Here is a 13,339-nt window from a genome sequence, read left to right as displayed (position 1 = left end):
GGCTGTTACCATGGCTTTTCAGCGATTCTCACAGGAACTTTTGAATTTGGTTACTGACTCTGCTTACGTAGCAGATATAACCCAACGCTTAGATTGTTCACTTCTGAAGGAGGTGAACAATGTGGCTCTGTTTTCACTATTGCAGACCTTGTGGTCTGCAATTCAGGCTCGAGTGCATCCGTATTACATTCTGCACATTCGAAGCCCCACTGATTTACCAGGTTTTCTAACAGAAGGCAATGCCAGGGCTGACATGCTGGCCAACCCTGCATGGGTAGGGCCTCAGCCTGACAAAATTGCACAAGCCAAGGCATCGCACGGTTTCTTCCATCAAAGTGCACATACCCTGCAGAAGCAGTTTCATTTAATGCCAACTGAAGTGCGTGACATGTCAGCACTTGTGCTGTCACAGATTCGCTGCGCCTTTGCAAGCGGGGGTAAACCCCAGAGGGCTAAAAGCCTTGCAGATTTGGCAAACGGATGTAACTCACATCCCTGAATATGGCCAGCTGAAATATGTGCACGTGTCTATTGACACTTTCTCCTCAGCTCTGCGGGCTTCTGCTCACACTGGAGAGAAGGGCCGTGATGTCATTGCCCATTGGAAATTGGCTTTCTAGGTCCTAGGTGTGCCAGCTTCTGTGAAAACCGATAATGGTCCTGCCTACGCCTCAGAGAAGACGTGGCAGTTTTTACACCTATGGGGTGTAGACCATACCTTTGGTATCCCACATTCTCCTACTGGCCAAGCCATTGTCGAACGCGCTCATGGTACCTTGAAGCGTGTTTTGGAAAAACAAAAAGGGGGAATGCATGGAGAAACCCCACAGAGCCGACTAGCAAAAGCTTTGTATACAATCAATCACCTTACAGTACCACAAAATTCAAATAATCCTGTTATTCTGAATCATTTTCTATCATTGCAGTCTGCAGGCGAGACACAGCTGCCCCGGGCAAAAGTCTGGGTATGGAATTTACTCACTAACCAGTGGGAAGGCCCACATGCGTATATCATTTGGGGTCGTGGGTATGCTTGCGTTTCCACAGATACTGGGGTACGGTGGCTACCTGCAAAATGTGTTCACCCTGACCTACGGCACCAGAGGCAGAGCAGGCAACCTCAAAATGATGACCAGAACGCCAACCATCCAAATGGCGACCAGAATGTAGATCATCAGCCTAATGACTCTTCTGATGATGGCCAAGATGTCAACCATCAGGCGGATGGCCCCTCCACAAGCAGAGACTGAGATGGTCCTTCCACAAGCAGAGACTGAACTTTAAATTTCTTGTTATGGAGTCAGATAGTTAAAGCCTTAAGGACATATTTAGAATTAATAACTGATGTAAACTTCTATTTAGGATTAATAGTAGAGTTGTTATCAAACAAAAAGGGGGAATTGTAGATACTAAAAGCTGCTAGCAAGGATTTTCTTGCTATTTTCTAAGTCCGTGAGAGACTTTTCTCTCACACAGAAGAGGTAGCCGAGTTATGTAAACTACCAAACACATGCAGCCTTGAAAAGTCTTGTTTATACTATAGTAGAAAAATATTTTGACAATTGTTGGGGAGGATGAAAGTTTGGTAAGAAAGTTTCACAGGTATGTAGGCTTGGCAGAAAGATGTCTGAATGTAGAAGCTGGGGATGAGGTAGAAATGGAAGCAAGTTTTGATATAGAATAAAAGATGTTTTGCTGAAACACTGATCGCTGAGTAACTGAGAAGGCAAAGGTTGGAGATGAGTTGGATGGAGATTTTTAGGAATAGGACAAAGGTATGTGACTGCAAACAAAGACATGTTTTTCACCAAGTAAATAAGTCTCAAGAAGAGCATAAGTAAATAGAAAACATGTCTTTACCAAAAAGAGACATATGGCAGGCAAACAAGAAATGTCGATGTAGGAAGAAAAAGAGAGGTATGAGAATTTTCCACTGTAAGCTTAAATTGTAACATACTTACTCTTGTGATTGGATAATAATGACTCTAATATGGTGATGGTAGTAGTTATGATAGGCTATAGGCAAATGTAAAGGTATTGTGTATGGTGCTTATTGGTTGTTATGTGTTAAGATACTCTGCAAAGAAAAGTATATAGTGTTTTGTAACTTGAACAGAAAGGGGCTTCAGGTATGCCTACAGCTGGAGCTGGCAGCTGTAGGGCTGGCTCTGGATACCCACTCCCTGAAATGCTGTAACTTCGCCTATGCAATAAACAGCTTTCAAGAGAGCCGCCTGAAGTCCAGACATCCTTCGTGAAACTTTCTCCTATAGCGTAGCCTGGACGGTAAGCCTCTTAAACTTTCTGGGGTTCCAAGGGTACAGGGTATCTAAGAAAAAGGCTGAGGTGGTGAAACAGAAAGTGATGTACCTGGGCTATGAAGTTAGTGCTGGGCAATGAACTTTGGGGCAAGATCGCAAAGAAACGATATGTCAAACCCTGAAACCCCAGACAGTGAAGGAGTTACAGACTTTTCTGGGCATGACAGGATGGTGCAGATTGTGGATTTACAATTACGGGCTGCTCGTGAAACCGCTATACAAGCTCATTACAAAGGAAAGCAGAGATCTCCAGTGGACAAAGGAGGCCACACAGGCCTTCAATCAGCTAAAGAATGGTCTCATGTCAGCTCCAGCTCTAGGACTTCCAGATGTGAGTAAACCATTCTTTCTATTTTCCCATGAGAAACAAGGGATTGCCTTGGGAATGCTAGCACAGGACCTGGGCCCATACCAATGGGCAGTTGCTTATTTATCTAAGCAGCTAGATGCAGCAGCCAAAGGATGGCCTCGATGCCTCAGAGCCGTGGCAGCAGTTGTGCTAAACATCCAGGAAGCACGCAAATTCACCTTGGGTCAGAAAATGACTGTGCTGGTGTCCCACACAGTGTCGGCAGTGCTGGAAGTGAAAGGCGGGCACTGGCTCTCCCCACAAAGGTTCCTGAAATATCAAGCCATCATGGTGGAAGAAGATGATATAGAAATAGTGGTAACTAACACTGTCAACCCAGCTTATTTTCTCAGTGAAAATCATAGGGAACTGGTATGCCATGATTGCCTGGAGACTATCGAAGCCACCTACTCCAGCCGCCCGGACCTGAAGGATACTCCTTTAGACGATGCAGAGACCTGGTTTACTGATGGGAGAATGTCATAGGTCAGCAAGCATAGTCCCGGAAGGGATGTCCTTGCTAAGGGGTGCTTACAGCTTCCTCTGGGACTTGATAGAACCTATCAGCTGGCCAGTTTGAATACGGACAATTCTTTAAGCCACTTAAAGTTGTGACTGCCTCTGTGATACACACTTAAGAATAGACAAACTCCCCCCCAAGCTCTCTCGTTTCCGGTGCGGGGACAGGTCGGGCCGGGCCACAGCTCCAGGATGACCCCCCCCCCCCCCCCCAGAAGGGATGTGGGCAGCCAGAGCGGCTCGGAATCTCCCCCCCCCCCCTCCACTTCGGCCAAGATTTCAGCAAAGAGGCACCTCTGTCCGGCAGAGGTCAGGTGACCAACAGCTGACCAACAGCGATAAGCCACACAGCTGCAAGGCCGAGGTGAGATTAACCCTTTTATTGCCGTGAAGAGCTGAAAACCTGAGGGAAGAGAGAGAGGAGATGCTTAAAGCTGAAATTCTGTTGTGAAGCTATGATATATCAGAGTATCCCGTTGTAATTTCATGAAGATATGGGGGGTGGAGTGTTCAACTTGTGAGCAAAAGCACCTGCGCTGAGATAGGCAGATGCTGACGCAGCTGTAATTTCATGAGAAGTGTGGACAGGGAGAGATGGAAGCGATGAGGACTTTTGCTCCAAACGGGAAAGGAGAAAACCTCAGTTCCTAGAGATGGACCAGATGAGGACTTTTGCTCCAAATGGGAAAGGAGAAAACCTCAGTTCCTAGAGATGCTCCCAGAGATAGTCCTAACGATGAAGATGATGAAGACCCTTTGCTCCCAGGGAAGGAGAAGGGCCTCTGTTTTTGTTTCTGAACGGCTCAGCCTTAAAATTGTACCCCAAAAAACTTCAAGAGTGGACCCTCAAAAGCAGTTGTGGGAAAAGCTGCAAGTCGGGGGAAGGGACTCACATGCGAGCAGAGAGACCTCTTCCTAAATGGACTGAACAATATTTGGAAGTGGGCGGCTGTCTCCTTGTGATAATGTTTTTCATAGCACGAGCAAGAAGAGACTTCTCTTTCTAAATGGACTAAACAAGGTTATTATGGAAGTGATAAACAGACTGAACATCTTAAGGGTTGTCTTTTTACATTGTCAGTGGGAGAAGGGAGGAAGGTGGGGGGAGGAGGAGAGTTCTGAAGGTATGGTATAATTTTTTTTCCCCCTCTTTTCGGTCTGTTAATAAACTTCTTTATATTCTTTCAAGTTTGGTGCCTGCTTTGCATTTCTCCTAATTCTTATCTCACAGCAGATAAACAGTAATGAGTATTTTGGACCAAACCACTACACTAAATTGGTGTTTCTGTCCGATTACAAACCCAACCCGCGACAAGCAGTTATGTCATCAGTGGAAAGCGGCGTGCTGGGTATGCAGTTACCACCTGCCGGGAGGTGATAGAATCCGGACCCCTGCCAACAAACACCTCTATTACCGCAGGCCTGGGCCCTAGGGTATATCACCGTGTCCCGCAGCCATAGGGAGGAGGAGGACAGAAGATCCAGCAGGCAGGAATTATGCAGCAAGATTGATTTATTTAATTATTTTACAAACTCTTTTATACACTTTTTTCTTCATAGTCTAATTGGACAAAGGATCAGCCACCCCTTGGGGTGATTGGCGAAAATCCTAAAACATCCATTTTCAAAATATTTTTCTACTGTACCATAAACAAGACTTTTCAAGGTTGCATGTGGCTTGATTGTTTACATAACTCTGCTACCTCTTCCATAAGAGAGAAAAGTCTTTTACGGTCTTAGAAAATAGCAAGAAAATCCTTGCTAGCAGCATTTTTGTATCTACAATTCTCCTTTTTTGTTTGATAAGAGAACAATTCTACTATTAATCCTAAAGAGAAATTTGCATCAGTTATTAATTCTAAATATGTCCTTAAGGCTTTAACTATCTGACTCCATAACAAGAAATTTAAAGTTCAGTCTCCGCTTGTGGAAGGACCATCTCAGTCTCTGCTTGTGGAGGGGCCATCCGCCTGATGGTTGACATCTTGGCCATCATCAGAAGAGTCATTAGGCTGATGATCTACATTCTGGTCGCCATTTGGATGGTTGGCGTTCTGGTCATCATTTGGAGGTTGCCTGTTCTGCCTCTGGTGCCGTAGGTCAGGGTGAACACATTTTGCAGGTAGCCACCGTACCCCAGTATCTGTGGAAACGCAAGCATACCCACGACCCCAAATGATATACGCATGTGGGCCTTCCCACTGGTTAGTGAGTAAATTCCGTACCCAGACTTTTGCCCAGGCAGTTGTGTCTCACCTGAAGACTGCAATGAGAGAAAATGATTCAGAATAACAGGATTATTTGAATTTTGTGGTACTGTAAGGTGATTAATTGTGTACAAAGCTTTTTCGAGTCGGCTTCAGTAACCAAATTCAAAGGTTCCTGTGAGAATCATTGAAAAGCCATAACAGCCCTTAATTCAACTAACTGAGCAGAGCCTGACACGGATTGGTGTGTTAGTCAACCACCGCAAAGGCAGTGTAGGATACCATGCACCCTCACGCACAGTGACCCCTATTAAAAATTTCTTCCAATTGGTACCCCCCAAGCTGCCAACATATCCCATCCCCAATGGTTAAGGGAAGTGGTAGTAACATAGGGCCTAATTGTAGCTGTGTGTCCCTCTGGGTCCCTCACCACCACAGGCCGTTAGCTCAAATAGCTTTGTGTGGTTCTTCCTAATCCTGCCATGGCCGATCCCACAGGGGCTAAAGGCCATTGAGGGAGGCCACGCAGAGAAGGAGATGATAGTTACATCAGCACCCATATCAATCAAACCTCGAAGCTGAGTCCAGGGCGGATGGGCATTCGGCAGGATCAGGGTACATGTCATCTGTGGCCTTTGGTCCGAGATGTCTGCAGTCCAGAAGGCCGGCGGAAGTCCTGTAGATACACTGCCGCTATCTCCGTGAGATGCTGTTCTATCGTGGGGACACAAGACTTAAAAGGCACTAATTTAGCAAGGCAGGTCTTTTCAGGAATAGTTACAGGCGGTTTTTGCGTGGAGACCATAGTGCAAATCTGACTTGTAAAGACAGTGTGAATAACTCCTGAGTGCACTAAGATTCCTTGATGGGCAACATCAGGTTTTCCAACCAGCATCGCACTGCATCCCTGGGCAAAGGGTCCATATGCATCCAAGGGAACCTTATAAATACCGCTAGAGTCTACGACGACTGTGGCTGAGGTATGGACGTCAAAACCATCTGATCTCTGGGTGCTGTCTCTAGGGTGGCTGAGTAGGCCTGTGCCTGTACCTGTGCCACTCTCTGGGGGAGCGACTGCATTGGAGAGCAATTCCCCCTCCTTGCACCCCAGCAGAAGTTTCCCGACAAAGGCCGACCGTCGGCATGAGTCAGGGATCTACAATAGTCCGAGCAATGCCCTGGTCTGCCACACCTCTTGCACTGGGTTATCGGTGTGTTCTCTTTTTGGCTTGGCTTGGGCCGCTTCCATTTTTTCACCTGTTTTGGTTGCTTTGGTTCATGATCAGAAGATGTGTGAACAGGCTGTAGGAACGCAGCCAAAGCAGACCTTCTCTGGTTCCCAGATCCCACCTTAGCACAGGCTTTGACCATGTTCGTGACCTCAGGATCCCCTGGCAAAGCATCTCTGATTTTTCTGCACTTCTCATTTGCGTTATCTCTCACTAACTGCCTTAACAACAACTGTCTTAACCCGTCATCCTCAACCTGCTTCTCGAGAGAAGCAGCGACTTTCTCTACAAAAGACAGCAATGACTCTGTTTTCCCTTAAACTATTTCAGTATATCGCTTTCTAGGAGCAGACAACTCTATGGTTTTCAACAGGGCGGCCATGCCACTCTGTTGAGCTTGCTGCAGGATGCTAGAGGACAAAGCACCCTGTAGGCTGGGATCAGAGAAGGGACCTGGTGCTGCGCTTGTCTCTTGTTCTGCAGCAGCTTTCGGCACCGTCGCTGGCCCCCACGCTGCAGCCGCGCCTAGCGCTGCACTTGTCTCTTGCACCGCGCCAGCGCTTGGTGCCGCTTCTGAAACTGCTGATGTTTCTCTCTCCCTGGCCGCGTCTGGCGCCGCCGCCCCCGGTTTTCCCATGGTGGAGCCACTCCCTGGCTCGGAACTGCGTCTCACTGCAGGGTGCCTCTGTTATCTGCAGGAGCTACTTTTGCAGGCTGAGCAATTCTCCCAGCTGCCGGGATATGTTTGGTAACTCTGTCAGCAAAGACAGATGCTGTATTAAAAGGTCGATGGCTCGGTTCTGCAGTGGTGCAGGACAGTCCAGTGCCAAGGAGGGCAGCGGACCCCACCCAGGCAGTCTCGGTGCAGTCACGCCTGGCGCTACACTGGCTAAGAAGGGACATCCAGGCAGTTTTTGTTCCGCTGATGCATATGCAAACAGGCTAAGAGCCGTCACGGGGGTCCAATTCGCTAAGCTGCTAATTCGCTGCCCTGGATAAGCTGTGGATGCCTCCGAGATGAGCGGCAAGCCATACTGCGTGCCCTCCCGCTGCCCTGACACCCCCGCCTCTGCCGGTGCGGGGACCCTGGGGGCCGCAGAGTCCTGCGATTGTGCAGGGTGAGGCGGCACAGGCTCTGCCTGTGGAGCCGGGGGGGTTTTTCCAGATCCACCATAATTTGTCCCGGAATCCCGGTCAGCGGGGCCCCCCTCAGACATTTCTCCATCACTCATCACCGAAATAGGCGAGCCAGCTCGTCTGCTACAGTCAAGGTCTGTCAGCAGAATAAATAATGAACGCCAGGTTTGGTATAATTCTAACGCTGCTGGGTCCCCAGATGGGAGTTCATGCCGGACAGCACAGCCAAGTTCCTGCCATAAGGCAAAGTCCAGGGCAGTATCTCTGTCCATGGAAATCCCTTTTAAGGTAGCCCAATCTAATAATTCCCAAACTGAGTTTTCAGGAATGGAGGTGTGCAATATACTAAGCACACCTTTCCAGACCATTACCACAGCGTCGGTTTGTGAGCCGCTGTTGGCCATTTCTCAGTCTTGTCGGACCTCCTGGTCCCGGGGGGGAAGGGGAACAGCGTACCTCTAGAAAAATTCAGCTTGGCTCGCAGCAGCAAGACACATCAGAGAGTGCAGATCACGTAGGGCAGCACCAAATATTACCACAAGCCTGGGCCCTAGGGTATATCACCGTGTCCCGCAGCCATAGGGAGGAGGAGGACAGAAGATCCAGCAGGCAGGAATTGTGCAGCAAGATTGATTTATTTAATTATTTTACAAACTCTTTTATACACGTTTTTCTTCATAGTCTAATTGGACAAAGGATCAGCCACCCCTTGGGGTGATTGGTGAAAATCCTAAAACATCCATTTTCAAAATATTTTTCTACTGTACCATAAACAAGACTTTTCAAGGTTGCATGTGGCTTGATTGTTTACATACTCTGCTACCTCTTCCATAAGAGAGAAAAGTCTTTTACGGACTTAGAAAATAGCAAGAAAATTCTTTCTAGCAGCATTTTTGTGTCTACACACCTCTGCACAAAAGGCTGAAATAATCCCCCTAACCTGTGCCTTCAACATAGCAAAAGGAAAGAAAATAAACATTTATACAGACTCAAGGTATGCATTTGGGGTTGTACACGCACTCAGGGCCATTTGGAAAGAAAGAGGACTGTTAAATTTGCAGGGAAGGAACATCAAACATGCACAAGAAATAATGCGACTGTTGGAAGCAGTCCAGCTACCTGAGAAGGTAGCAATCATGCACATTAAGGCACATCAAAAGGTGAGCTCAGAATTGGAAGAAGGAAATTATCTGGCAGACAGAGGCAAAAGAAGCAGCAAAAAGTGAGGTAATAACAACTAGAGCCTTGATCCCAGATGGACAACTTTCCGTAGAGGGTAAGCCAACATATAACAAAAAGGACAAGAAATTGATTAAAGATGAAGGGGGAACATTTAACCAAGAGGGATAGGCTTTCGCTGCAGATGAAAAATTGGTTATTCCCTCCCATTTGCTATGGTTACTAGTAAGAGAGGAGCAGCAGAAAACGCATTGGGGATCAAATGCCTTATATAACTACTTAATTGGGAAAATTATCGCCAGAAATTTATACGAAACCATTGTGCAGGTAACTCCACAGTGCAACCTTTGCCTCCAGACTAATCCCAAAAATACCCCCGAACCAAAAACGGGTCAAATTGGAAGGGGCCATGGGCCCGGACAGCAGTGGCAAATTGATTTTATGGAACTTCCAAGAACAGGGGTACCGATATTTGTTAGTGTTAACACATACTTTTTCAGGATGGCCGGAAGCTTTTCCTACTAGAACGGCTAAAGCTCAAGAAGTAACCAAAGTTTTACTACAAGAAATAATACCATGCTTCTGAGTTCCAGCCACAATATCTTCAGACAGAGGACCACATTTTATCTCAAGGGTTGTACAAAAAATTAGCTGACATTTAGGCATAGATTGGAAACTCCACACTCCATACCACCCCCAGTCGAGTGGTCAAGTAGAGAAAATGAATCATTTGATTAAACAGCAAATTGTGAGACTAGGGCAAGAAGCTAACCTACCCTGGCCCCAATCTCTTCCACTTGCGTTGTTACGAATTCGGACCAAGCCCAGAATTAAGGAAAAGTTAAGTCCCTTTGAAATACTCTATGGGAGACCTTATGGGGTACAGAAAGGCATATCTACCCAAACTGGGGAGGAGACGTTACGTTAACCACCTATATGATTGCTTTAGGCAAACAGCTTAGAGAAACTGAAAAACATGTGGCTGGAACCTGAAGTCGAGGCTTGGATGGTCCTGTACATGACATTCAGCCTGGAGATTATGTATATGTTAAGTCTTTTACAGAAAGAACTCTGGAACCACAGTGGGAAGGACCATTCCAGGTACTTCTCACCACTTACACTGCAATTAAGAGCAGAGAACAGAGTGCCTGGATTCACCATACTCAGGTAAAGGAGGCTCCAGCAGCCCCTTGGAAAATGACCCCTGGGGATGATGAACTGAAATGGAAGTTTACCCGAACGAAATGAAAATGTTATGGTGGCACACAAGTATAACCCAGAAAATTTTTTTTCGCAGTCATAATTGTAGCCTGCAGTTGGGAAGTTATTCATAGGAAAGAAGACATATGGTCCCAAGCCTTTACGCGGGTTACTGGACTCATGGGGAAATATTCTGATTTAAATGATTTAAACCTACTGACTGTGGTCATGCACGGAAACCAAGTGTATACAAAGCAAGTATGGGAAAAACAAAAAACTTGGCAACTTCAGGGAACTGTAGGAGAAGAAATCAAAATAGGATGCCGAATGATTAATGGAACTACTCATAGCAAGAGCAACCCAAATTAGTGTTTCAACTACTCCTACAGACAAACATAATGAAATCTGTAGTCATTCAAGTGAAGTAGATTGCTGGTATAATTTTACATGAGTACAGGCCGTTGAAGTAGTTTGTCTTTGGGCCCAGGACAGTAATGGGCTCATTCAAATTCCAGATAAATACCATGGCTAGGCCTACTACAACCTACGTCAGCAATTGAATCCAAACCCAGGTCATGCCACTTAAGCCTGAACCAAATATTTATGAGATTGGCCCTGATGTAGTGAGGAACACAGGCCAGCAATTATTGCTGTTTAATCCAGAATGGTCTTTTAAGCATGTAGAACTACTAATGCAAATTAATATTTCTGAGATCCAATGAGCCTGCTCCCCTTTAATACAAACATCCTTTGAAGGGTAGACAGCCTGGCTGCAAAAGCAAACACCCCTCAAAGGCAGAATGCAGAGAGACCTGACTGGCATGCTGGGAACAGGACTGGGAGTCTGTGCTGGTTTGGCCAAATTTAGAAATATATCCTCTGAGAGAAGGTAGGTCACCACCCCTCCTCCACCAGGTTCGGGAAAAATAAATTTTCCTCGAAGGAAAGTGAAGGAGATAAAAACTATTTATTTAACAAACACATGGGAAAAGGAAAATAATGATAAATAATAAAATCTCTCGTTGTAAAGGAAAAAGCTGGGAGAGTGTTAGAGTTCTCCCTTTGGTCTCCTCGGAGCTGGGGTTTGGCCCAGGGCCAGGCCCTCTGTGCTCGGTGGAAAGTCCTCCCAATGTGTTCTGATATTGAAGCAGTCCAGCAGAAAAGGGAGAATATCCGAAATTCCAGGGAAGGAAAAAGTTCAACTCTCTGTCTCTCTCCAGAGAAAAAGAAGCTGAAACTGGCCAAAAACTGACTGGGGAACAGCAAGCCGTGTGCTTCCTCGCTCTTCTGCTGCAGGTGAAAAAAAAAATCTCTATCTCTGTGTGACCTTGAACGAGCTGCAAACTGCTTTGAGAAAGTTTTGCTCGGTTTTTCCTTCCCCCTCTCAGGCTCAGTTTAAAGGCATAGAAAGGCACAAAAATTAGTTTCGGGGCATAGGGCAGTGATATGGGATACACATCATAAAGTCACCCCAAGACAGAGTCATAAATGGAATTGATTCAGAGATACTGATGAATAAATTGGCCACAGCAACCAGTGACCTGACCAAATTAAAACAGCCCCTACAATCCTCCCTATTAGCATTAGGAAACAGTCAGTGGCAAGTCTCAAAAATACTCCCAGACTCTGCAAAGACAAGCGACCTGGACCACACACTGATATTAAACACACTTGGTGTAGCTCAAGACAATGTATCATTAGCCCTTAGCTGCATACAAGCTCAATTATGGATGCAGTCAACAGCTTACTTAATTATAAGAGAAGGAAATGAAGGCATTTTCCCTATTGAAATCCGAGAAGCTGTTTGCAATAATGGCACTAAGTTAGCTCCAATCCTGGTGGACCTTGGTAAATTTCACTTATGACCCAATGACTAACATAGCTACTGCCTTTGTGCTTGCTATACGTAATGCCACAGTTTATGCAATTCATCCTATTGTTGCATTGGGACTAAACTATGAAGGAACAGTTTTTTACCCCTCTGAACACAGAGTATGAGCTCGGACGGTAGAAGAAAAATGGCAAACGGTAAATTTAGAATCTTGCATCACACGGGAACAACAAGGATTTATCTGTGAAAGTAATACCCTTGATGCCAAAGATATATGTCTTGATGTAGAACAAGGCATTTGTCACTTTGAGATCCACCCAGACACTACACCAAAAACTGTACTTGTATATATTGGTCAAGGCTGTGTGTGCTTAAGAACTATCTGCACTTTTATGATGATAGATGACAGTAATATAAATGTAACTGCCAGGAATCACTCTAATTTTTGTATTTGTAATTTTACCAAGATTGTTAGGTGTGACTTTTCGTGTTTAGCACCAGTTGTGTCTCATCAATTGATAAGGTCTAACTACACCATATACCATAAATTGCTACCCACACCTATTGGGGTGGACCTCACATTAGTAAAGCAATTAGTGAAACATCAGGACCTAATTGAGATTCTAGAAGAAATTCGAAAAAATGGGAAAAAGACCTTAGTCACTCTCCATCATGACACACAAGAAATAAGTAGAATCTTGCAAAGAGTAAAACAAGATGCAAGTCATAACTGGTGGGACGCACTTTTCGGGTGATCACCTACCGCAACTGGCATTCTAAATACGTTATGTCACCCCATAATTGTCTTATTAATTTTGTTGAGTGCCTGCCTTGTGTTGTCTATTATGTTACTTGTTTGGAACTATAGAGTACTAAAGAAGTTATCAGTTTTAACTACTTTGTCAAATGCATATGGAAAAGCATTTAGGGATCTTTATCGTAAAAGATTATTAGAAAAAGAATTTATGTATTAGTAAAAGAATTTACTAACTCTATAGAAAAGGGTGGACTGAATCAGGGGGAGGAGGGGGAGCAGAGGTTAAATGATTTGCTAAGAAGCTGTTAAAAAACAATGCATACAGCTTGCTCAACACTTATTGTGCCTACCAAAGCAGAATAAGAAGATATAAGACTATTGATAAAGGGAAGGAATCTTGACCAAAGATCCTGTTTTCGAACCTAAAACAAACTTAAACCAGCCTTGAAGTATGGACTTGGGCCAGGGACATAAAGAGCATGTGCAGGGAAGCAAGGTGAAAAGTTCAGCAAGAGGAAGACCCTTTACTTCATCTGAGGAGGACTCTTACTTCATCCCGGAGACCCCTGCCCACGACCACCAGACAACACTGCGCAAGCACAACGCAGAT

Source organism: Coloeus monedula (genome assembly GCF_965178545.1).
Source record: "Coloeus monedula genome assembly, chromosome: W".
Lineage (NCBI taxonomy): Eukaryota > Metazoa > Chordata > Aves > Passeriformes > Corvidae > Coloeus > Coloeus monedula.
Note: the sequence above shows the minus strand (reverse complement) of the source record.